Source organism: Musa acuminata, chromosome BXJ2-6 (assembly GCF_036884655.1).
Source record: "Musa acuminata AAA Group cultivar baxijiao chromosome BXJ2-6, Cavendish_Baxijiao_AAA, whole genome shotgun sequence".
NCBI classification, from domain to species: Eukaryota; Viridiplantae; Streptophyta; class Magnoliopsida; order Zingiberales; family Musaceae; genus Musa; species Musa acuminata.
Genome location: NC_088343.1, coordinates 20,088,478 through 20,114,712, shown reverse-complemented (window position 1 = coordinate 20,114,712; position 26,235 = coordinate 20,088,478). Strand labels below are relative to the sequence as shown.

Sequence of the window (26,235 nt, the reverse complement as noted above, 5' to 3'; positions counted from 1 at the left end):
CAATGAATGACTTGGTGAAAGTAGCTCGAGTAAAGTGAGAAGATGAAAACCGGAAGCTTGCTGCTATGTAAATAATGGTTTCAAAAAAGTAAATACTCACACATTCAAGGAACACACCAATTTAAAGTGGTTCGGTCAAAATGACCTACATCCACTTGCGAAGCCTTCTTCGATGAGGCTCCCAACTTCCTCTAGCAAATCACTTTGAAGGGGAAGGACAAATACCCCTCTTACAACCTTTTATAAGTGGTTCACACTCTTACAAATTTTCAATGAGAAAAAAGGAGGTGAACACTCAAGCAATTGAAAACAAGACTTGCTAAAGACTTTGCTAAGGCTTTATCTCAATCTCTAACTTCTCAAAGGTTGTATTCTCTACTGAAAATTGAGGGGTATTTATAGGCCCCAAGAGGATTCAAATTTGGGCTCCAAATTTTGAATTCTCTTGGGTTCCCAATGCTGGTGGTGCCACCGCCTATCAGTGGCGGTGCCACCGCCTGTTAGTGTCTGACACTGATAGTGTACTAGCGGTGCCACCGTCGGACCTCTCAGGTGCTGGGCGGTGCCACCACCCAATCCTCGGGTTCTGGGCGGTGCCACCGCCTAGACTATTTTAGCTTACTAGTTGGGCTCCAAACTTGGCCCAACCATTCCGAACTTGGGCCCAATTGGCCCCTAACCGGGTTATAGGATTAACCCTTAATCTTAACCCTATTTATATACAAACTACAAAATTAAGACATAGTCCTAAGCAAGTTTTTAACCGACAACGTCGAGTTTCCTTCCGACGAGCTTTTCGGCGAACTTCCGACGGACTTCCGATTCACCCTCGGATTTCTTCCGGCGGACTCCCAGCAGGCTCCCAATCTTGTGGCGAGTTCAATGAGTCTTTGGCAAGTAGCCTATCCTTCTCGGTGATCTCTGCGAACCTCCGACGATCTCTCCGGTGGACTTTCGAAAACTTCGGCAAGTCCCCGATTTCCTCTCGGTTGGTTCTGGCAGCATCTCCGACGAATCTTCGGACTCTCGAACACCTATCGAACTTGACTCCGGTAGACTTGCTTTATGTCTTCAATCTATCGTAGTTAATCCTGCACAAGTAAAGCAAAACTTCGATCTACACAATTACTCCTAAGCAATCAAATTGTCCGGCATGTCATTGGTCCCTCGACGCTTCGTCCGATTCTTTGGCGCATCGTCCTCTCTTACGGCCTATTGCCCAATCGGCTAGTTGACTCCGTAACTCCGATATCCTTGGCTCAATACCCGCTCTTCTTGGCCCGATGCCCGAATCCATGGCCCGAAGCCTTTTGTCGATACGTCCAATCTTCTGACATGTTCCTTCAGCACAACATGATTTTCCTGCTATAATTGTCTCATCCTGATCGAAGCATCCTGCGTCACTCAAAATGCAGATTAAATCATAAACACATATTAAGTGGTTTCATCATCAAAATACGAGATTCAACAATCTCCCTCTTTTTGATTATGACAACCACTTGATGACGGAGTTAACCTTAACTCCCGGAGTTTAAACAAACTCCCCCTATCAATATGCCATATTGATAGAACCTTGAATTCAAGCCAAATTTAAGTCATTATAAATATTCATTATGAATATTTACAATACGTCATCATGCATAACATGATCATACTTCTCCCTCTTTGTCATCAACAAAAAGGAGAAGTATCACTTTCTATGAATTCAACTTATTGCATGAAAAACATAATATCAAGGTTTATCATCATACAATTTGTAAGCTTGAAAATTTAGCAAATGCTACATCATGTAGGTTAGCAAAAAATTAGCAAGTGCTATATCACATTAGAATAAGCAAGCTATCAAGTTTTAGATATGCAAGATAGTAAAATAGCATGTCCTACTTCACAACATTTTACAACATTTTAGAACATATAAGCTAGTAGTTTTAAGATGTTCAAAAAGCAACTCTTGCTTCTTGAAATATGCAAGTTGCAAGCTATCGAATTTTGCTTCCTTTGCAATGTTTGAGCTCGCAATTTTGCTTCCATTGCAAAGTGCAAGTTTAGCATGTTTAGCATTTTGAGATAGCAACTGTTTGCTTCTCTTTAGACTATAAGCTAGCAATTTTTACGATATGCAAGTTTTACTACATACAAGCTAGCAAAAATTTCGAAAGCAAGTGCAAGATAGCTTTCTTGTGTAAGCTCATGATTCTTGCTTCATATTGCAATGTGCAAGTTGCAAGTTTTGCTTCTTGAAATAGGCAAGATAGCACATTTGCTTGAGATTACAAGATAGTATTTCTTGCTTTTGAGATGAGCAAGTTAATAAGTTTTGCCCATTTTTACGATGTGTACGTTTGTAATTTTTTGCTTCTCTTGTCTTGTGCAAGCTAGCTATCTCCCCCTTTGTCATTGTCAAAAAGAAGGAAAGACTCTTTACGTCAATTATGACAAAGGTAAGTATCAATCTTATTTGTGCATCATTATATTTTCAAATTAAAACATGCACTATTTCAAAAACCTTATATTTCATTCATGCACGACATTGAATAAATCAATCAACATTATGAGCATATCATACATGATACATCATTTTGGTAATAAATCATAGCATTTATCAATATTTTGATCATGATACCAAGCATTCATCATTTAGAGGATTCATGATACACATTATATGCATATATCATCACAATAAAAAGTAATTGTATGCATAATTTCAAATCATAAATGTTTCAAATCATGATGGTATTAATTTATCAAATTGCATCCTATCATACATGATCAAAACTTCTCCCCATTTGTATTTCATGCATAATTTCATTTCATCACATTAGGAGTATCAAGAGGAATTAATTGGGTGATGAGATAAATCTTTCATGAATACATGGAATTGTATAAAAAATCATATCATAAGTGTTTCATACATTCATATCATCACATGAAGGAATATAAACAAAAATTGGTGATTACTTCATGAATGCAATAAAATTCATATCGTATATCATGGTTTATTAGAACTAGTCTTCTTTTTGGTGAATAGAAAAAATAGTAGGAGAGCAAGATCTCAATCCATGCATATCAAATATTCAATCATCAAAATCATGATTCATCTAGAAAATGCTCCTCTTTAAATATTCAAAGAGAGATCTTAGGAGATCAAATAATAAGAGATTTTCAAATAAAATTTTAAGTCAAGAAATAAAAAAAGATACTCTTTAGTAAATCACAAAAGGAAACGTAGGAGAAAAAGATTTCAATTCATACATAAGAACTCTTATGATTCATATTGAAAATTTTCTCAAAATGTAAGAGAATAAAGAGTAAGAAATCTTGATTCATAAAGGATTTCATGTTATAAATTTCAAGAGATCAGGATCATAATTTCGATAAAAATTTATTCAAATTTAAATCATCAAAATCATTATCAAAATCTAAGATATTCACAAAGATGATACAAATGGATTCATCAAAATCAATAAGATAAAGCAAAATAATTTTCAAGAAGAATGTTTTCCTCTTTTTGGTTGTATCAAAACATATGATTTTGTTTCATTTATGCCAAATAAAAACATGTATCATGTTTAAAACTGAAAGTGTAAGATTTATTACAACAAAGATCAATAAGGCACTTTCATTATGGTAAAAATCAATAATCTGTAAATCGCAAGATTCATCATGCATAATTTCAAAATTTATTAAGCATATCATTATGCATGACACTAAAATATGGTTTCAAAATGTTTAATATTTTCATTGCACAATTTCATCATTATGCATCATCATATTTTCAAATTCGAACATGTACAATTTCAAAACTATATCTTTCATTTTTCATGCATGATACAAATAACTCAATCATCATTATGAACATATTATATATGATATTCAAGCATTCATGACACATCATTTTGTCAACATGATCATAGCTTTTCAAATGATGGTATCTAAATATCAAAGTTCATTACATCCTATCATGCATGATCATTAACTTCTCATTTGTATTTCATACATTATTCAAAATTTCAAGAGAATTTTGGTGATGAAATATACATTTCATGAATACAAGAAATTTTATATAATAAAATTCAAGTCATAAATTATGAAGATGTCGAGTAGCATAGGTTAATTTGAATAAATCATTTTTAGTGAATACCAAGAAGAATCACATCATGAAAGAATTTTGATTCATGGAAAAATTTCATGTATCGAGAAATCAAGATGATAATTTATATAAAAAAAATATTATAAGTTATATTCAAGAGAAGAATCATCATTCGTTTTTAACTCATTCAATTTGTCAAATCAATATCATGATTTTGATATAACTCATTTCAAATTCAAATCATCAAATCAGAAAAACAATTTTCATGAACAATGCTTTTCTCTTTCTAGTTATTTAAATTCATGTCATTTATTTCATTTATGCTAGATAAATATGTGCATCAACATTTAGGATCGAAAAATGAATTTTGTCATAAAAACCATCAAGATCAATAAACCACAAAAATTATTATGTATAACTTTACAATCTCATGCATAAAATCATCAAATCATAGTATCAAAATTTCAATATTTTTATTAAGACATCAAGCATGGTTTCAATCAAAATCGCAAATCATCAAAATACACATCCTAACTTCTCAAGTACATACATAAGATTAATCTTACTAGGTGTACAAGCATTAAATTTATATCTAACATTTTATTGCATTAACATAAAACATGCAATTTTCATTGTCATGAATATATTTTTGTATATTTATTTTTAAACATTTAATTTTTTTAAAAAAATTGATTCAAAACTAAATTACAAAAAAAATACATTATGAAAAGCATTATGTAATTTCGAAGTAAATTAGGGGGATTTCGATTACCTCATCATTGAAAGTGGTTAAGGCATAGTTTGCCATCTTGCCTTTCTTGATTTTCTCCTTGTCTTCAGAGGAGCTCGATTCATCCCAATTCTTGTTCCTTTTCTTGCGTTCAAAGCAAGTAGTTCCGTTCTTTTTGCTTTTTAATTTTTGTTTAATTTATAGTTTAAGTTCACCATTACTTGAGCTTATGCTCGAGTGGTCTTCAAATGTTCTATGTCCCAAATCCTTCCTGTCCTTTGGAAGGTGGTTCTCAAGTTCTTCATGTGCATTGCACGTTATTTCGTAGGTTATTAGAGACCCAATAAGTTCTTCGAGAGGAAATGTTTTAAGGTCCTTGGCCTCTTGAATGACCGTAACTTTTGGATCCCAACTCTTTGGAAGGGATCTTAAAATTTTAGTTACTAGTTCAAAGTTAGAAAAATCTTTACCAAGAGCTTTAAGTCTATTGATGACATCCGTGAAACGGGTGTACATGTCTCCGATGGACTCACTTAGTTTCATCCGGAAAAGTTCGTAAGAATGCACAAGAATGTTGATTTTGGACTCTTTCACCCGGCTAGTGCCTTCATGAGTGATCTCAAGAGTTCTCCAAATATCAAAAGCCGAATCACAATTCGAAACGCGATTAAATTTATTTTTGTCAAGTGCACAATATAAGATATTCATAGCCTTTACATTTAGAGAAAACATCTTCTTCTCCAAATCATTTCAATGGTTCATTGAAAGAGAAGATATTTCAAATCCATTTTTGACTATGTGCCATAAATTCAAATCCAAAGAAAGTAAGAAAACTCTCATTCGATTTTTTCAATAAGTGTAGTCCGTCCTATTGAAAAAGGGAGGACGAATGAGAGAGCACCCCTCTTGAAGGTCGAAAAGAGCCATTTCTATTTGGGTGTTAAACCAAAGTAGAAAACCGTGCTCTGATACCAATTGTTAGGATCGGAGCGGCACTAAGAGGGGGGGTGAATTAGTGCAGCGGATTAAAACTTGTATGTTTGAAAACGATTTCATAAATGCGTAGAGATTTTGATTCAACAATGAATTACATGGTGAAAGTAGCTCAAGTAAAGTGAGAAGATGAAAACTGAAGCTTGCTGTTCTATAAATAACGGTTTCAGAAAAGTAAATACTCACACATTCAAGGTGCTAGTCATAAGTGCCCAGCAAGCCAATCACGTGAGTGATGGCACGTGTGACTTGATACAGAATCTTTTTGCTTATTATATTTTTGGCGTATATCACTTTATAACTATTGCATAAATGCATATGTATTGTGATGTCCTTGGATTTGTGCAATGGGAATCGGATTGTGATGAGATCACGATAATGAGATCGATTCACCTTTAAACACATATCCTAAATAATCCCGGTCATAGGTTACTCGAGAGGGACATCGTGATAACCGGATAGACTGGTGTGCTGTATACCCGTCCATATGATGGATGCAGCTGGTCTCATAGCTGCTCGTGTAGGGACACTAGGGATACAGTACAGGTGCTCATTGGAGAATGAGTTCACTGATTGATCCGCTTACGGAATGCTGGATGGTTGATGATGCCTTATTGTCAGACAACGATTCCGTAGTCCTAGTGGTGTATCTGGTTCTTAGACTTGAGACACCAAGGATGTCCTGTATGAGTGCTCCACTCTTTGATACCAGACTTATAGGTTTGGCTGTTCCCAGATCTAGTACAGCTGGTCATTGGGAGTGGTAGTCGACCTTATGAGGGCTATTGAGTGTCGATAGAGGATCATCCACTCTCGGTATCATGAGAGGAATATCCCATGTGTTCTTGCTCAGACAAATCCCTGGCCAGGGTCATTCGGGTTGAGAGAGAAAGAGTTCTCCGGGAGAATCCGATTAGAGCGAGACTCAAGTAGAAACCGTATGGGTCTGACAGCACCATGCTCGATATACGGTCTCTGGGATATTAGATGGATGAGGGACTATAGGTACATGGTAACTGAGGACAGACAGGTCCAATGGATTGGATTCCCCTGTATCGTCTGGGGACTACGGCGTAGTGGCCTAGTACTTCCGTAGTCGATGAGTCGAGTGAATTATTACAGAGATAATAATTCACTTAGTTAGAAGGAGTTCTGATAGGTATGACTCACGGCCAGCTCGATATTGGGCCTAGAGGGTCACACACATATGGTAGGCATTGCGATGAGTAGAGGTTCGGATATGAGATATCCGACGGAGCCCTTGTCTGATTGGATGCAGATCCAATACCCACTAGGGAAAGGACCCATTAGGGTTTTGACACGGGATCTCTATAAATAGGAGGGATTCACAGCCTCATAGGCTAGAGTCTTTGCTTGCCCTTCCTATTCTCCTCTCCCTCTCCACCTCTGAGTAGGCCTGGAGTTTTGAGGAGCGTCGTCGCAACCCTGCTGTGTGGATCACCGCTAGAGAGGAGGACGCTTGACCTCCTTCACCCTCTCCTGAGGATCTGCAGGGAAACAGGGATATACGATCTCCCTAGGTAACACAATCTCTATACGCAGTTTTGTGTTTTGCGGATTTTGCGCACCAATCTTCGCACGACGACGAACATCTTTTTGGGAATCGGGGATTTTTGTTTTCTTGTTCTTCCGCTGCGCATATGATGTCGCCCCCATGATTTCCCAACAGTGGTATCAGAGCCAGGTTGTTCGTGCGAATGATTGGTTTGTGAACTGCGTGTGTTGTGTTTAGGAAGAATATTGACGTCAAGATCGTTGACGCAAAAGCAAGGAAGGGCAGCAACAGTTGCTGCCCTCGATCTGCATGCCTGCAGCCAACCGCAGCCGCAGCCAGGCAGCACAGCGCCGGCGCATGCGCAAGCGCTGTGCCTGCAGTAGCCGGCCGACGATCTGCTTGCAGCAGGCTTGCGGCCGGCGGGGCTGGGAGCCCGCTTGGTAGAAGCGCCTGCGGCCACTGAGCCCGCGGGCAGAGGCGCCGCGGGGCAGCAGCGCGGGCTGAGGCACCGCAGGGCAGCGGCGCCTGTGGCCGCTGCTCCCACGGGCAAAAACCCCGCAGGGGCGGCCGCCAGCGAGACAGCACCACCTGCGGGCGCTAACTCGCGGGCAGAACCGCCCGCGAAGGCGGCGGCGCCCGCGGGGGCGCCCACCTGCAGCAGCAGCGACCCCAGCGGGCGTGCCACCTGCAGGCGAGGGCAGTGCCCTCGCCCTCGCCGCACAGGCCGCCGCCAGCAGGGTGGCGGCGGCGGCGGCGCAGCAGCGAAAAGGGGAAAGGGTATTAGGGTTTTCTGCGCAAAAGATAGTTTTGCCCCTCGGAATTTGAGAAATTCCAGTTTCTGTCTTTTGTCCAAATTATGAAAATACCCTTAGGAATTGAGAAATTCCCTATATATCCCTGATTTCAGAAAATATTAATTAATTAAAAGGTTTAGTTGATTATTATTTTTATTATCTAGTAGTCCTACATAATGACGATTATTTATACATGTGATGTATGATGAGTGGACGGATGATCATGGACCGTGTGATGTGTGTACTTGTGATTATTATTATTGAGGTCTGCGAACCTCCATTATATTTCTCGTTTATTGTCGGGCCTGTGTGCCTATGATTAAGTTGTAATCACATGAGGAGGCGCAGCGGGAGCGTGGAAGCCATAGCGGGACCCACGAGACGGACGATCGTGATGCATGAAGATGCATCAAGATGTCGACGGAACCAACGAGGACGAGATGGACGATCACAAGGCATGGAGATGCACCGTTGCACACATAGATCTTGATGTGAGTGATTAGGCCTACTGGCTCGGGCCTAATCATATTAGGTTGTGGTCCATGATCATCTGGTGTGATTGCTTATACACATACTAGATATGTATATATATTTGCATGCAATGTAGATATATATTAAATATGTACATGTGTGACATGTCATAATAGGAGACCAAATCATAGAAACATCTCTCGATAATATTAAGTCGGTAAACGTGAGGCAATTAGATTGACCCACGTGGCCTTCCATCGTTATGAGTAGGAACCGAATCCCGGTGTAGGTTGAGTTGGTCGAGTCCCTCGAGACTCACCTATATCGCGATTCGCTATCTTGCTTACGACATAGAGATGTCACCGGTGACCTGAGGGCATGATATGCTTGGTCGAGTCCCTCGAGGGTATATCATCAAATCAGACTCATCTTGTAACGAAGGTGTTGACTTAACCGAGCATCATGGTTGGTCGAGTCCCTCGAGGCCATGGTGATTCGGAGGCCGAACAGGACGGGAATCACAAGGAGTTGTGATCGGCAAGAGTTGTCTACCTTTTAGGCTTAGTGTGATTGGTCGAGTCCCTCGAGGTTACACTAAGACGCTGATTGGATCCTGATCCCCACTAGAAGTCTGCCGGAGACTTCCGTTTCACGTGCTGAGGGTGTCGCGTGACTCGTTAGTAAAATAGTGGGAGCATATTAAGATAGAAGTCCATATCTTGATTGTTTATTTCTTGCAAAATCTGCATGTTATTCATTTTTGCTACATCTTTATTTTCAGAAAATGTCGCTTTCAAATCCCTTACGTGGCATACTTGATGTCAACCGCCTCACTGGTCCAAATTATACGGACTGGCTCCGTAACTTGAGAATTGTTCTCACAGCGGAGAAAATCGTGTACGTCCTTGATACAGTGATGCCTACGCCCGAAGAAGGGGCAAGCGAGGATGAGATCGCTCGCTACGTGAAGTACATTGATGACTCCACTCTTGCTCAGTGCTATATGTTGGGCTCTATGACTCCAGAGTTACAGAGACAACATGAAAAGATGGATGCCAGATCCATTCTCCTACATGTCCGTAAATTGTTTGAGGAACAGGGAAGGACTCAACGATATGAGATATCCAAGAGCCTTTTCCGCGCTAGGATGACTGAGGGGACACCGGTTCAGAACCATGTCCTAAAGATGATTGAGTGGATAGAGAAACTCACAGGTCTAGGAATGGTCCTAGAGGATAACTTGTGTGTGGACATTGTGCTTCAGTCCCTACCAGATTCCTTTTCACAGTTCATAATGAACTTTAATATGAACAAGCTTGAGGTGACTCTCCCAGAGCTCCTCAATATGTTGAGGGAGGCAGAGAGTACTATTAAGAAAGAGAAGCCAGTTCTCTACACTGGTGAGACCAGAAAGAAAAGGAAAGCAGAAATGTCCCTTAAGAAGGGAAAGGGCAAGGGCAAACAAGGTAAAGCAAAGGTTGCTAAGAAAGACCCAACAAAGGACAAAGGCCAGTGCTTCCACTGTGGTAAAGATGGGCACTGGAAGAGAAACTGCAAAGAGTACCTTGCAGAAAGGGCGAAACAAAAGCTTGATGAAGCTTCAGGTACATTCATGATCGGTCTCCATTTGTCAGACTCTTATGATAACACATGGGTATTAGATACCGGTAGTGCTTATCATATATGTAATTCGTTGCAGGTTCTAGCAAGGCCTAGGAGACTAGAGAGAGGTGAGATGGACCTCAAGATGGGTAATGGAGCAAAAGTTGCTGTTTTAGCTGTTGGCGAGGTCGCCCTACATCTGCCTAGTGGAGCTTTTATTGCATTAGATGCATGTTATTTTGTTCCTTCTATTATCAAAAACATTATCTCCATTTCATGTTTAACAGTTAGTGGATATAAATTTGTTTTTGAGAACAATGGTTGTTCGATATTATTAGATGATAAGATCATCACGAAAGGAACATTGCATAATGGTTTATTTATGTTAGACACCACTCCACATATCATGAATATAAATATGTCCAAAAGGAAACGAGATGAGTTGAACAATGCATACCTGTGGCATTGTAGGCTAGGTCACATCCATGAAAGAAGGATTCAAAAGTTGCTAAATGATGGATATCTAGATCCATTCGACTATGTGTCTTATGCAACTTGTGAGCCTTGCATTCGTGAAAACTGACCAACTCTCCATTTAGTGGAACTGGAGAGAGAGCCACTGAGTTGTTGGAACTCATACATAGTGATGTATGTGGACCCATGTCAACTCATGCCATTGGAGGTTACTCCTACTTCATTACATTTACTGATGATTTCTCAAGGTATGGATATGTGTACTTAATGAAGTACAAGTCCGAGGCCTTTGAGAAATTCAGAGAGTATAAGAATGAGGTGGAGAACCAGACTGGAAAGAGTATCAAAACTCTTCGATCAGATCGAGGAGGTGAGTACTTAAGTACAGAGTTTACTCACTTCCTCAAGGACCATGGGATATTATCCCAATGGACACCTCCTTATACACCTCAGCTCAATGGTGTCTCTGAAAGGAGAAATCGTACATTATTAGATATGGTACGGTCCATGATGAGTTTCGCTGACCTACCCATCTCATTCTGGGGATATGCCCTAGAAACCGCAGCTTACCTTCTGAACAGAGTTCCAACTAAGTCGGTGGTGTCTACACCATATGAGATATGGAAAGGGAAGAAGCCTGATCTTAAAGTAGTTAAGATTTGGGGCTGCTCTGCCCATGTTAAAAGACACAACCCCGATAAGTTAGAATCAAGGACAGGGCGATGTAAATTTATGGGATACCCCAAGGAAACTTGTGGGTATTACTTCTATCATCTCGAGGACCAAAAGGTCTTTGTAGCTAAGAGAGCAGTGTTCCTTGAGAAGGAACATGTTCTTGGCGGAGACAGTGGGAGAATGATAGAGTTGAGCGAAAACCAAGCTCAAGCACCACTCTACAGCCCGAGTCTGTTCAGGTACCTAATACACAAGTTTCAACTTTACACAGGTCTGATAGAGTATCTCATCCTCCTGAGAGATATGTGGGACATATTAGAGGAGAGGATGCTGAGGATATTGATCCTCAGACCTACGAGGAGGCTATTATGAGTATAGACTCCGGGAAGTGGCAAGAAGCCATGAATTCTGAGATGGATTCTATGTACTCCAATAAGGTTTGGAACCTAGTTGATGCGCCCGAAGGTATTGTACCCATCGGTTGCAAGTGGATCTTTAAGAAAAAAGATCGGAGTAGATGGAAAGGTAGAGACATATAAAGCAAGGCTAGTGGCTAAAGGGTATCGTCAAAGGCAAGGTGTTGACTACGACGAAACCTTCTCACCCGTAGCAATGCTAAAATCCATCAGAATTCTATTGGCTATTGCAGTACACTATGATTATGAGATCTGGCAGATGGATGTGAAAACCGCATTCCTCAATGGGAACCTCGAGGAGGAGGTGTATATGATGCAACCTGAGGGATTCGTGTCCAAGAACTGCCCAGATAAAGTGTGTAGGTTGCTTAAATCCATTTATGGACTAAAGCAAGCTTCCCGAAGTTGGAACATAAGATTTGATGAGTCAATCAGATCTTATGACTTCGTTAAGAACGAAGATGAGCCTTGTGTATACAAAAAGGTAAGTGGGAGAGCTATCACCTTTTTGGTGTTATATGTGGATGACATCCTCATCATTGGGAATGACGTAGGAATGGTATCCATAGTAAAGACTTGGTTATCTAGACACTTCTCCATAAAGGACTTAGGGGAAGCATCCTATATCTTGGGGATTAGAATCTATAGAGATAGATCCAAGAGGATGCTTGGCTTGTCCCAGTCCAGGTACATAGAAACCATTGTCAAAAGGTTTGGCATGGAAAATTCCAAAGGGCAAACATGAATATGATACCTTATGCCTCAGCAATAGGGTCTATCATGTATGCCATACTATGTACAAGACCTGATATAGCGCATGCTCTGAGTGTCACGAGCAGGTATCAGGCGGATCCAGGCTTGGAGCACTGGAAAGCAGTAAAGTGTATCCTTAAGTACTTGAGAAGCACTTAGGATCTTTTACTAGTATATGGAGGTAATAGCCTTAAGGTTGAAGGCTACACTGACTCAAGTTTTTAGTCTGATGTCGATGATAACAAGTCGAATTCAGGGTATGTGTACACCTTGAATGGAGGAGCAGTGTGCTGGAAGAGTTCCAAGCAAGATACCACTGCTGACTCGACCACAGAGGCGGAGTACATTGCCGCATTAGATGCAGCAAAGGAGGGAGTCTGGGTGAAGAAGTTCATCACAGATTTGGGAGTCGATACAGATAGCGACAAGTCGACTTCCTTATATTGCGACAACTATGGGGTGATTACTCAAATAAGGGAACCCGGGTCTCATCAGAAGTGTTCTGAGGAGGTTCCAGCTTATAAGAGAGATCGTAACCCGAGGAGATGTAGTAGTGGAAAGAGTTCCATCCGAAGATAACATTGCAGATCCACTAACAAAGCCATTGTCTCAGATTGTCTTTGAGCGTCACAGGGGTCTGATGGGGATCAGACACATAGGTGATTGGCTTTAGGTCAAGTGGGAGATTGCTAGTCATAAGTGCCCAGCAAGCCAATCACGTGAGTGATGGCACGTGTGACTTGATACAGAATCTTTTTGCTTATTATATTTTTGGCGTATATCACTTTATAACTATTGCATAAATGCATATGTATTGTGATGTCCTTGGATTTGTGCAATGGGAATCGGATCGTGATGAGATCACGATAATGAGATCGATTCACCTTTAAACACATATCCTAAATAATCCCGGTCATAGGTTACTCGAGAGGGACATCGTGATAACCGGATAGACTGGTGTGCTGTATACCCGTCCATATGATGGATGCAGCTGGTCTCATAGCTGCTCGTGTAGGGACACTAGGGATACAGTACAGGTGCTCATTGGAGAATGAGTTCACTGATTGATCCGCTTACGGAATGCTGGATGGTTGATGATGCCTTATTGTCAGACAACGATTCCGTAGTCCTAGTGGTGTATCTGGTTCTTAGACTTGAGACACCAAGGATGTCCTGTATGAGTGCTCCACTCTTTGATACCAGACTTATAGGTTTGGCTGTTCCCAGATCTAGTACAGCTGGTCATTGGGAGTGGTAGTCGACCTTACGAGGGCTATTGAGTGTCGATAGAGGATCATCCACTCTCGGTATCATGAGAGGAATATCCCATGTGTTCTTGCTCAGACAAATCCCTGGCCAGGGTCATTCGGGTTGAGAGAGAAAGAGTTCTCCGGGAGAATCCGATTAGAGCGAGACTCAAGTAGAAACCGTATGGGTCTGACAGCACCATGCTCGATATACGGTCTCTGGGATATTAGATGGATGAGGGACTATAGGTACATGGTAACTGAGGACAGACAGGTCCAATGGATTGGATTCCCCTGTATCGTCTGAGGACTACGGCGTAGTGGCCTAGTACTTCCGTAGTCGATGAGTCGAGTGAATTATTACAGAGATAATAATTCACTTAGTTAGAAGGAGTTCTGACAGGTATGACTCACGGCCAGCTCGATATTGGGCCTAGAGGGTCACACACATATGGTAGGCATTGCGATGAGTAGAGGTTCGGATATGAGATATCCGACGGAGCCCTTGTCTGATTGGATGCAGATCCAATACCCACTAGGGAAAGGACCCATTAGGGTTTTGACACGGGATCTCTATAAATAGGAGGGATTCACAGCCTCATAGGCTAGAGTCTTTGCTTGCCCTTCCTATTCTCCTCTCCCTCTCCACCTCTGAGTAGGCCTGGAGTTTTGAGGAGCGTCGTCGCAACCCTGCTGTGTGGATCACCGCTAGAGAGGAGGACGCTTGACCTCCTTCACCCTCTCCTGAGGATCTGCAAGGAAACAGGGATATATGATCTCCCTAGGTAACACAATCTCTATACGCAGTTTTGTGTTTTGCGGATTTTGCGCACCAATCTTCGCACGACGACGAACATCTTTTTGGGAATCGGGGATTTTTGTTTTCTTGTTCTTCCGCTGCGCATATGATGTCGCCCCCATGATTTCCCAACACAAGGAACACACTAATTTAAAATGGTTCGGTTAAAATGACCTACATCCACTTACGAAGCCTTCTTCGATGAGGCTCCCAACTTCTACTAGCAAATCACTTTGAAGGGGAAGGACAAATACCCCTCTTACAACCTTTTATAAGTGGTTCATACTCTTACAAATTTTCAATGAGAAAGAAGGAGGTGAACACCCGAGCAATTGAAAACAAGACTTTCTAAAGACTTTGCTAAGGCTTTATCTCAATCTCTAACTTCTCAAAAGTTGTATTCTCTACTGAGAATTGAGGAGTATTTATAGGCCCCAAGAGGATTCATATTTGGGCTCCAAATTTTGAATTCTCTTGGGTTCCCGATGTTGGCGGTGCCATCGCTTGTCAAATATATTTAAATATAGAGTAGAAAGATGAGGATATTTAAATATATTTATAAATAAATAGTTTAGATATATTAAAATAAAATTTATATAGTAAAATATGGATCATAAATAGTAATAAAATATTATAATCGTTTCTTTGGATATATGTTTTTGGGCCGATTTGCTGAATCGACGGGTCGGCTTGACCCATTTGTGGATCCCTAAATCGACCATTCAAAACCCCATCCAAAAACCCGTGGGGGAGGTCGACGGATCCAAGAAGAGGAAGCACGAGCCCCCAGCGGCGAAGGGAGGGGGGAAGCTTAAGTTGACGTAGCTTAAGAACACCGCCTCCAAGCCGACGAAGCTCAAAACGCAAGGCTTCAAGAAGCAGTACAAGGCATTCGAGTTAAAACTGGGAAAGCCTACCAAGTCCGACGATGAGGCCACTGTACAGGTGAAGAAGGAGCCTAAGACCCCAAGGGAGAGGTGCTTGGCTACCAAGGTTTGCTGCACTACCGTCATCTACTTGTCTTATTTTGTTTGGGGCTTTTGGGTTTCTTTGTAGTGCGGTTAGAAGTTTGTTGAATGATTCATTTTTTTCTCGGTCTTTGTGCTTTATAAGATTGAATCGGACTGAGTAATCTTTGTATTTAATTGATTATTTATTTGATTTAAAGACTCCATTTTCTTGAACTTTTTGTAAGAGTACTGATGGATGAGATCTCCTATTCCTTAATTCGATTGGCCTGATTGAATATTCTTGGAATTCAATTATCTTTGACATAGACCCTTCATTTGTTTGGTTCCTTTGGTGTAAGAGAAGGTTGGCAAATGAGAGAACCTATATACTTGCATACTTCAATTTCTGTATGCCATTATCTATATTTCTTTAAGATAGAGTATAATCCCTGAAGGTTAATTGTTGTGGAGAGGCTTCTAATCCTCATGGGTAACATGCATTATTGCTCTACCATGTAAAATGCTAACTTTAGTTTAATTTAAATTTAAACTTGTTGAATCTCAAATTTTGATGATGAAACCAATTGATGAGCATTTATGATTTGATTTGTGTTTTGTGTAACACAGGATGCTTCGATCAGGATTAGACAATTAAAGCAGGAAGAATCATGTTGGGCCAAAGGAATATGTCATAAGATTGGACGTCGAGCTAAAGGATCGGTCGATGTATCGATAGAAGGCTTCGGGCCATGGATTCGGGCATCGGACCAAGAAGAGCATATATTACGCCAACGATATCAGAGTTACGGATTCAACTAGCTTATTGGGCAATAGGCCGCAAAAGAGGGTATTGCGCCGAAGAATCGGACGAAGCGTCGATGGACCAATGACATGCCGGACAACATGATTCATACTTAGTAATAATTATCTAGATCGAAGTGTGTTTTTACATGTGCAGGATTAACTACGATAGCAAGACATAAAACAAAAATGAAGTCCCAGAGTCAAGAACGCGATTTCGTTGGGAGTTCTAGAGTTTGTCGAAAGTCTAGACGTTCGTCAGAAGTTCTGCCGGAACCAACCGAGAAGTCTTGAAGCTTGCCAAAGAAGCTTATCGAAACTCACCAAGAAGATCGTCGTGAAGTCCAGGAGCTTGCTGGGAGTCCGCTGGAACATTGCCGAGAGATCGTCGGAAGTTCGCTAGAAGATCGCCGGAAGAAACCTAGACTTACGAACTTTTTTTAGCTTAGTAAATGTCTTAAATTTCATAGTTAGCACATAATTAGGATTAGAATTGGGCCCAAGTTTGGGCTTTTTTGGGCCAAGAGAAAGACTCAAACAATGATCAAACAAGTGAAACCGTCATGGCACAATCTTCGAGATTGTGTCAGGTGGTGGTACCGCTAGTCTGGGCAGTGGTACCACCCAGATACAGTCTTCTAGGTGGTGGTACTACCAGACTAGGCGGTGGTACTGCCCGTACCCTGAAATTTCGGGGGTTTGAATTTTGTGCTCCAAATTTGAATCCATTTGGGGCCTATAAATACCCCAGCTATTCCTACATGGAAAGGTAAGAAATATTGAGCAAAACTCTATGATTCTAAAGTTGTAAACCTTGGAAAGTTTAGTTCCCTCCTCCCAAAGCTTAGAGAGAGTTCTAAGGGAGGTGTGAGAGGGATACCTTGTAAAAGAGGGTTGTAAAAGGTTGTCCCCTAAACCTGTGAAAAGGAGAAAAGGGATGTAAAAGGATAGTCAGTCTTCGCCCATTGAAAGAAGATCGATAGTGGATGCTGGTAGTCTCGACGGAAGAGGAATCGACGAAGTGGATGTAGGTCACGACGACCGAACCACAATAAAAATCTGGTTTACGTTTCTCTTGTGTAATATACTTTATTGTAAACCACTTTACTTGCTTTACATCCACTACTCTTCCGTACGCTTTCAAAGTTAATACCTTTACGAAATGGTTTTTCGTCGGAAACTGATTTAATCGCAATGAAGTTTTGAACCGATGTAATTTTTACCGCTGCACTAATTCAACCCCCTCTTAGTGCCAACTCTTTTCCTAACAAAACAGTGATGTTTGAGAATGTTTGTAGATTTTTTATATCATTTGGTTTGTCCAGGAAATGGCAGAAACAAGGAATAAGAAGAGGAAACCAAATTACAACCATGAGAAAGTAAGCTTGATTTTAACTGCACAAACATCTTCTCTTCCTCTATTACTCTGCAGCTTCTGTTGAGTTGCCTAATGATTACATGATTTGTTCCAACAATGTCTTATTTGAATGATTCTTGGAATCACTTTTTGGTTGTTGTTGTTGTTTTTTCGTGTTTGTAGGTGTAAATAGCCTAATCAAAACCAATAGTTTGATCCACTTGTTCTGCTTGTGTCCTAGTTTCAGCAGGATTTAGTAGCCTCAATTGTTTGGTTGAATTTTGTTTACTATGTCTCGTGACATGTGCGATGTCAGCAAGGTGATGGTTCAGGAACATGATTCATTTTTTTCTAGGTCATTGTAGTACGGTTAGAAGTTTGCTGAATGATTCATTATTTTCTCGATCTTTGTGCTTTATAAGATTGAATCGAATTGAGTAATTTTTGTATTTAATTGATTATTTATTTGATGTAGAGACTCCATTTTCTTAAACTTTTTGTAAAAGTATTGATGGACGATATCTCCTATTTCTTAATTCGATTGGCTTGACTAAATATTCTTGGAATTCAATTATCTTTGACATAGACCCTTCATTTGCTTGGTTCCTTTAGTGTAAGAAAGGCTGGCAGACGAGAGAACCTGTATACTTGCATACTTCAATTTATGTATGCCGCTATCTATATTTCTTTAAGATGGAGTGTAATCCCAGAAGGTTAATTGTCATGGAGAGGCTTCTAATCCTCATGGGCAACATGCATTATTGCTCTACCATTTAAAATGCTAACTTTAGTTTAATTTGAATTTAAACTGTGATGTTTGAGAATGTTCCTAGATTTTTGATATCGTTTGGTTTGTCCAGGAAATGGCTGAAACAAGGAAGAAGAAGAGGAAACCAAATTACAACCTTGAGAAAGTAAGCTTGATTTTAACTGCACAAACATCTTTTCTTCCTCTATTACTCTGTAGCTTTTGTTGAGTTGCCTAATGATTACATGATTTGTTCCAACAATGTCTTATTTGAATGGTTCTTGGAATCACTTTTTGGTTGTTGTTGTTGTTTTTTCGTGTTTGTAGGTGTAAATAGCCTAATCAAAACCAATAGTTTGATCCACTTGTTCTGTTTGTGTCTTAGTTTCAGCAGGATTTAGTAACCTCAATTGTTTGGCTGAATTTTGTTTACTATGTCTCGTGGCATGTGCGATGTCAGCAAGGTGATGGTTCAGGGACATGATGCTGTCCCAGGGGTTTTGTCGGCATATTAAATCTCTCGTGTGATAGACAAGCACTTGTTCTATAATAAGACACACATTGACGTTTGATCTACGTATCACAGTTGATTTAGGCTTATGATGTGCAACACTTAGGTTGAAATTGAGGGTTTAGTTATTTTTGGTATAAGGGATAACATGGAAATGAAGACAACCAACCATGTTTCCGAAAACTTAGGAATAGGACAAAAGAAGAAGACCAAGAAGTAAGTCAGTGGACATTGTCTTGAAAACCAAGGATTGTCCTTTCATTGAGAAAGGATTTGTTGAATGAAGTTGGTCTTTGCTGGTTGGTAAGTCTATACACAAAATGTCGCAATTGACATGACAGTCGTCGGTGAAAACTTAATGCTAATAAGCTACTATACTAGTCTCCTGGGAGAGATGAGTAAGGAAAGCTCTGCCAACAAGAATGAATAATATTGATGGCAGTTAAGAACGTAGAATGGAGAAGAAAAACCCATGTGTCATTGGTAGCACACTTAAGCTGTTAGTTCGCTGGTATCAAGTTGCTCACCAATGCACATGTATTATCTCTGAACTTATTGCGAGCCTAAAGAATTCCAATTCAAGCACCAATCAAATCCTCAAGGCCTGAAAATGGTAATTTATATTTGAGTAGTGCTCATTTGTTATATTGGTTTGCATTGTCGGTAATCAGCATATATGCTTAAGTTTATTGTGTAAAGTAATTTGGTGCAACACCTTTTATTTTCTCAAACTATAGATTATGGCTTAACAAACCCTTTGATTTTCATATAGTTATTCTCTGATCTTTTTCCCCCTTTTGACATACAATGTGTATATTTGAGTAATGCTTGAGATTTTTTTCTAAATCATTTCTAAAGAAACTGCTAATAAGAGTTGAATTTGATGTTTTTCAAGAGTTTGCTTCATGGTGGGAAAAAATGAGATGTTACAATGTAGGCAAACAGGCGATATCGGAGTAAGTTCTCAACTGTTTTATTGCACTCCATTAGCTCTCTGCTATTTATGGGGATAGTATTTCTTTAGGCTTGTAAGTGAATTCTTACGTAAGATGAATGAGAAGTTTGTGGAGATTACAGGCTCTCATGTTGCGGCACGTGTTCTTCAAGTGATTTTAAGTTCATACTTCTGACATTTTTCTTGTGAACAACTAACTTCTAAATTTTATGTGTTCTCAATGTTATATGACAAAGCATGTGATGGATATTATGCTTTTTCATTCTATTATTAAATTATTTAGTTCTTTTATGGTGTTTTACTATTTACCAGATGTGTGTCAAATATTGTACACAAGAAGAAAGAGATGTTGGTTTTTAGGCTCTTCGGCCTCATCTTCTTTCTCTTTCATGGAAAAAGTATACAGCTTATTTAGTAAAGAAACTTTTAGATCATGGTATGTCATATAACTTGTGAACTGGATATGTTTTATAGTAAAGCTAGACTTGAATTATGTGGATCTTTTCCATTGTTGAATTAGATTTCTTTTGTGTGTTCCTCAATGAGCAGAAAACAACTAGAATGGTTCATATCCTCTCTACATGGATATGTGACTTCTCTTATGCGACATTCGGTTGGATCTACATGTTTGTAGGGTATAAAAAATTTAAGCATTCTAGTATATTGTTATTTAATCATAATTTTGATTATGGAAAATGGACCTGTGGGCTATTTACAATTCAAATTTAATTATACTGTAACTGCATGAGGTGTAATTTAGAGGAATTCTTATCGAGGCATCTTGCCACAATTTTATTAATTTGGAGTTTATACATGTGTCTAGTTTAACAATTGTTGCCCAAATTTTAGCTTTTGTGATTGCTCTATTTTTATTTTGTCAAAAACAACCCTTCTCCTTTGCCCTCCTTCTGTAACCCCTCTTCTATATCTAGGAATGCTAAGGTTTAAAGCCTTAAGACTTGCCAATCCAATGAGTTGAGGTTGCTTAGATTTATAATGAGACTTGATAAAAGCTTTTATGAGTAAGTGTATAGTTTATCATTATTATATGGTCTTGTTATGGACCTTGCTCATGATATTTGAGCTTAACTTATCTACTTATCGTCATGACTTTTTGCTGTGGTTAACTCGATCTTTTCTTTGGAAAGGCTATTGATATACATAATTCAGGTTCAGTTTAATTCAACAAGTCTTTTATATATGAATACATATAACACATGCCATTTTTAACGTAAATTAAGCTAAATTCTCTTTTATACGTAGATGCAAATTATATGATCATTTGACTGAATTGTTTAGGTTTACAACAATGGCCCCCACCTACCACCAACACTAGCCCCCCTATGAAATAAAAAATTGCTTATTCTGTACCTTTTTATTTACTTTGATCCATCCAAAAAATCCCTCAAAAAATGAACAGTCATTTTGAGTGTTACACATCTTTTGGTGAGATTGTTGTGCACTCTCTCTTTTTATCGCCGATATGTGTTGGCTTATTTTTTTTAAAAAAAGATTTTTAGAGCTTTTGTATAACTGCTTATATTTTTAATAACTTTTTAACAAATTTTTTTGGGATCTTGTTTCTTTGTGTAGTCATTAACTATATATTCCATTTGGCAAAAGGGTCTCAAAAGTAAATCCTTTTGATGGAGATGTACTCTACAGAGCTTCACTTATTTAAGGACCTGACCTTAACAAATTCAGACAGGTAATTGGAACATAAGAGATTCTTTGGACTGCACTTATCTTTGTATTTTCGGATTATGAATACATATTCTTTCCTCTTTTGCAATATGAAAATCATCTTTGACTATATAAATTCTGAATCGTACTCAATGAGGATGATATATTATGGCTAACGGATATGGAGAAGAAAACTGTATGATTGTATTTTTGCTCGGTTGTATTTTAATATTGCTTTCTTTATTTTTTTTATTCTCTAATATGGTTCTGATAAAACAGATGAGCATGTTGACTCATTATCAGGAGATTATACCAGGAGAATTTGTATGAATTGTAATATATTTAGGGCTCATTTTATCTGAAACTTATAGACAACAACTTAATTAGTGGGAAGCAATAGAAGGGCAATAAGGTAGAAAGTGAGTATAGTGTCCTAGGGATAGGCATGGAAACTTTTTTGTTTTTTTTTTGTTAAAAGTTAAACAAACGATATATGCATTATTGATTTTCAGTAGCTAGATATTCTTAAATAAATACTTAATAAAAGTAAAGAATAGAACTATTAGCTAAGGAATTAGGAAAAACCACCTGACTTCTCTCGGATTTGGTGTTGAACTAAGTGAATAATTACCAAATTAAATCAGAATTCCTTGGACATTCAAAGCATGGTACAACTTGCATTACCAAAACAACACGATATAGATAAATCTATATCAAACCTTTGAAAAATAGGAGATGATATTACAATAAAAATATTGTAATATATAATGTTGCACATGACAAAGGTTAATATTTGTTTATGTTGTTAGAATAGGCGATGCATGATGACAACTATTATCCATAAACAAAATAATGCTTAATGGCATTGTATTTCAAGCATATAGCAAGGGTAGGAAGAACTTGTAAATGGAGCAATATGATTCTACTAGTTCCATATTACAATAATTTGATGGTTTATACAAAAGGCATGTAAATAGTCTATCTAATCATATATCCATCTCTATGATAATTAACGAACAAAATACTACCATGAAATATCCTAAGAGGCTAAAAAGTATCCAATCTTTTCAATAATTATCTGTAAATTTGGATACATAGTGGAAGTATGTGACTCATATTCAAGAAGTATTTACCTAACAGATTTATGAAAGCATTTCAGGGATATGTTTGGTAGCTGCAGACTAAGTCATTAGATCTATGTGCTGATGTGACCCGGAATAGGATAGGATAAAGAAGGAATGCTTCCAGAGAGGTTAACCAAATTACCTAACAAAAATCTGATCTTCTTATCAAAAGATAATAGTTTGAGCCAATTTAGGGCTTCTAAAACAAATTCCAATGGTGAAACATATCATGCAACCTTAAACACCCTAAGGCGATATTTTTTATGCTTTTATATAATATAGCGATTATGTTATTTATGTTAGCTGACATGGTGTTATAACACAACAACGTCTTTTATATAAGGCTGGTGGATATAATTTCTAAACTTGGACTACAAAAATCATCTGTGTTGCAACACATGATGTCTGTGATTCAGCCACTTTTGGAAAAAGGGATTGTTGATCATTCCATTATATACAAGGCTCTCACTAATGGTATTGTAAATCATGGAGTTTTTCACAATTGCTGATAAGGTGATCTTTGTCATGTTTACCCACTGCATCTATATGTTGTATAGCTTTAAGCTTTTTAAAACTTACAGTTTGTGTCTATTTTTTCCATTTGAAGTCCTCTGCTGCAGATGTTATTCAACAATTATTACCTCTTCTTGTGAGAGAGTCAGCTTCTGCAGAGGAGAGTCCTCATTTCTCAGCTCCAGAGATGCAGAAAAAGAGGAAAATTAAAAACAAAAATGTGAAAGAACCACTTCTTGTTCGGATGATTCGCACAAGAGATGGTCTCAAGATCTGTATCCTCTGTGTCAAGCATGCAAGCGCAAAGGTGTGTAATAATGTTTGTGTGTTCAATTTTGTCTTCCCTTCAGCCAGTTAGTTGAGGTGCTTATTTACTATATACAATGTGATTTATGGTGCATGGCCTAATTGATCTCAGGTATTTCTCATGATAACTTGTCGCATCTGTTGCATTTATTTCTAGTAGTCATACATACTACTTGCCTTCTAATCACTAATTGAAGTGGCTTTTATCAATATGCTGTCATTCTTGATCGGGCATGGAAATCTATGATTTGGTCTTCTAGATTACACAGCATATAAAATACCATAGGAATCAGCTTAGTTTCTTTATTTTCTAAACTTGAGTATTTCTTTTGTTTGGAATGTTATAACTTGATTCAATTTCACAGGAAAGAAAAAAGATTATTAAAGGCATAAAGGGTCATGTCAGAAAGCTTTCACTTGATCAACTTGGGAGTCTTGTAAGCACCCTTTTCTCAACCCTCAAAATACATAAGCATCTGTATGAACTGTCTAGCATTGCTTTTGACAATATGATGTTGCTCTCTAGCATTGCTTTTGTCCGTCATAATTCTCTTTTCCCTTGTTAACATTATTTTGATCAGACTTGCAATTTTTTTGGCTTTAAATATGTATTCTACAATTCTTTGGTTATCATAATATGTGCCAATGGTTTACATAAACATTATTTCTAACTTTTCAAATCGTTTGCTTGATCATTCTGAGAAAGCTGTCTACCAACTTTTAGTTCCAATACTTTATTGCATTATAAGAAATCTTTTCTTCTTTCAGTTTGAGTTATTGGTTAGTTTAAATGGTACATGACTTATTGAGAGGCACTATTCGGCAACTTTGATTTGTCTATAGCTAGTTTGTGGTAGATTTGGAATATTTTGGATAACAATTCCATTGGAATGTTCAGAGCAATGATTCTCTTGTCACATAGGATCATATCCAACATCCCTTGATTGTTGGACTGTCGTTTTTGTTTGTTTAAATGACTAATCTTGACAAAACTCCGAACAGTGTCGCTGAATGCCCTTTTCTGGAACCAATCTCTTTTGTGATTTTTTTGAAAATTCTTTTCTGATTTTTCCTTGACTATGAAGTCTTTGGTTTTTTTGGTTGCAGGCAACTGCTCCCTTTGCTAATAGCATATGAAATAAAGTACAATTGCAAGTTGAGCAGGCCAAACTAAGTTAGCCTAAATTTCATGTGGGTTGAGTGTCTTTCATATTACACCCAGGCTGGAAAGGTCCAATGTGACCTCAGTCTAGGGGTCTCAGTGAGCTTCTTTCCATATGTGTCATGTCTTTTCTTGTTAGCAGCGGTTTCCAGTATGGTCTACAGTCATTTGGTACATATTTGATCTGGAAGCTTGTTACCTTTTTAGTTTTACAGTGATAGCTTGCCTTATCAAATGTCAAGAATACTCCACAGCCTTCTGTTACAAATATTAAATAGTGGAAGGACCATTCAAAAACTTTTAGGGACTTTTACTATTGTGCCTTTAATTGACATTCCAGAACTCCTTGTTCAGTTCTTTACTATTGTGCCTTTAATTGACTTTTACTAGTGTATTTCCTCTCTCTCTCTCTCTCTCTCTCTCTCTCTCTCACACACACACACACACGCACGGTTTCCTTCTGCTGGTTGAGAGGCTACTCATTAAACTTTAAGCTTTCATTAACAAGAGTGTAAATGCTGTTACTTGATTTTTTACTACTATTTTCAGAAAAACTAAAAGTAACAAAGAACAAAATTGGTTCATTTTATTTTGTGCAATATGCACTTGATGGTTTTAAAAGATTTCATTGTTTCTGGTCATTCTATTGCAGGGACTATTTGAAACTTGTACTGATAACGTTGGTGAGCTACTCCGTTCAAACTTCGGCAAAGAAGTAGTTTATGAGGTGTTCTTTTTCTGTCACTTTCTTCTGAGCTGCTGCATTAATTTTATTAGTTTCTCATTTCTGTAGAACTCCTGATGTATCCCCTCATTAACCGATCTTCTATTTGATTTGGTTAGAAACATAATTAACAAAATTGCTATTGAAAGTTGGTGGTCTAATGTACCAAAAATTGGAGACTATTACATACTGCAATAGTTTGAAACTATGTATTTGTCATTGGAAAGTTCCACACATACCTATATAGATAAATATAAGTATAAAAAATATAAATGTGTATATACTCCTTCCCTCTGAAATGCTGAATTATCATTGATGGCCGTCTGTTTGCATATGTGAAAGAAAATTATCATGTAAAATTTCTCACATGTGAACATGGAATGTATGGAAGTTTTCATATTCTAGAAGATATTTTCTACAGTTTTTCAGTGGGAGTATATGAAATTGTGTAAACAGTATTACTTTAAAAAAATCATATGACCTGCTTGATATCTATATTATAATTCTAGATTCACATCCCATCCGATAGTGAATTTGTTTGTATTTTTTTACACAGACGTTTATTTTTAATTTTAATCGACATTTCTTTCTTTTAATAATATGAATTTATGTATCCCCCTGGACTATTATTTAAAATTATGCTTAGGTTGACAAGATTATAATCACTTGATATAACCCATATCATCTTCAAGCTTTCATAAGACGATATTGAAACATTATGATCTTTTCCTGAAGTGACGTTCTTAATTACTTCTTGTCTGTTCTCTCTTTGGTTGTTCGTCAACTATTTGAAAGAAGCATGTCTATTATAGTTAACAGTACTCCCGCATGAATTGGAAAC

At 38.3% G+C, this 26,235-nt stretch overlaps 1 long non-coding RNA gene and 1 pseudogene across 1 annotated transcript; both read left to right on the top strand.

Moving 5' to 3' along the window:
• The first annotated feature begins 15,268 nt into the window (after positions 1–15,268).
• Positions 15,269–21,466, top strand: LOC135615190 (uncharacterized). The gene is made up of 4 exons (XR_010487900.1): positions 15,269–15,553; positions 16,138–17,690; positions 18,529–18,582; positions 19,823–21,466. It is a non-coding gene; the product is annotated as an uncharacterized LOC135615190 (long non-coding RNA).
• A 62-nt stretch (positions 21,467–21,528) lies between these two features.
• LOC135615189 (pumilio homolog 24-like) overlaps positions 21,529–26,235 on the top strand; it is a 68,305-nt pseudogene continuing 63,598 nt past the window's right edge.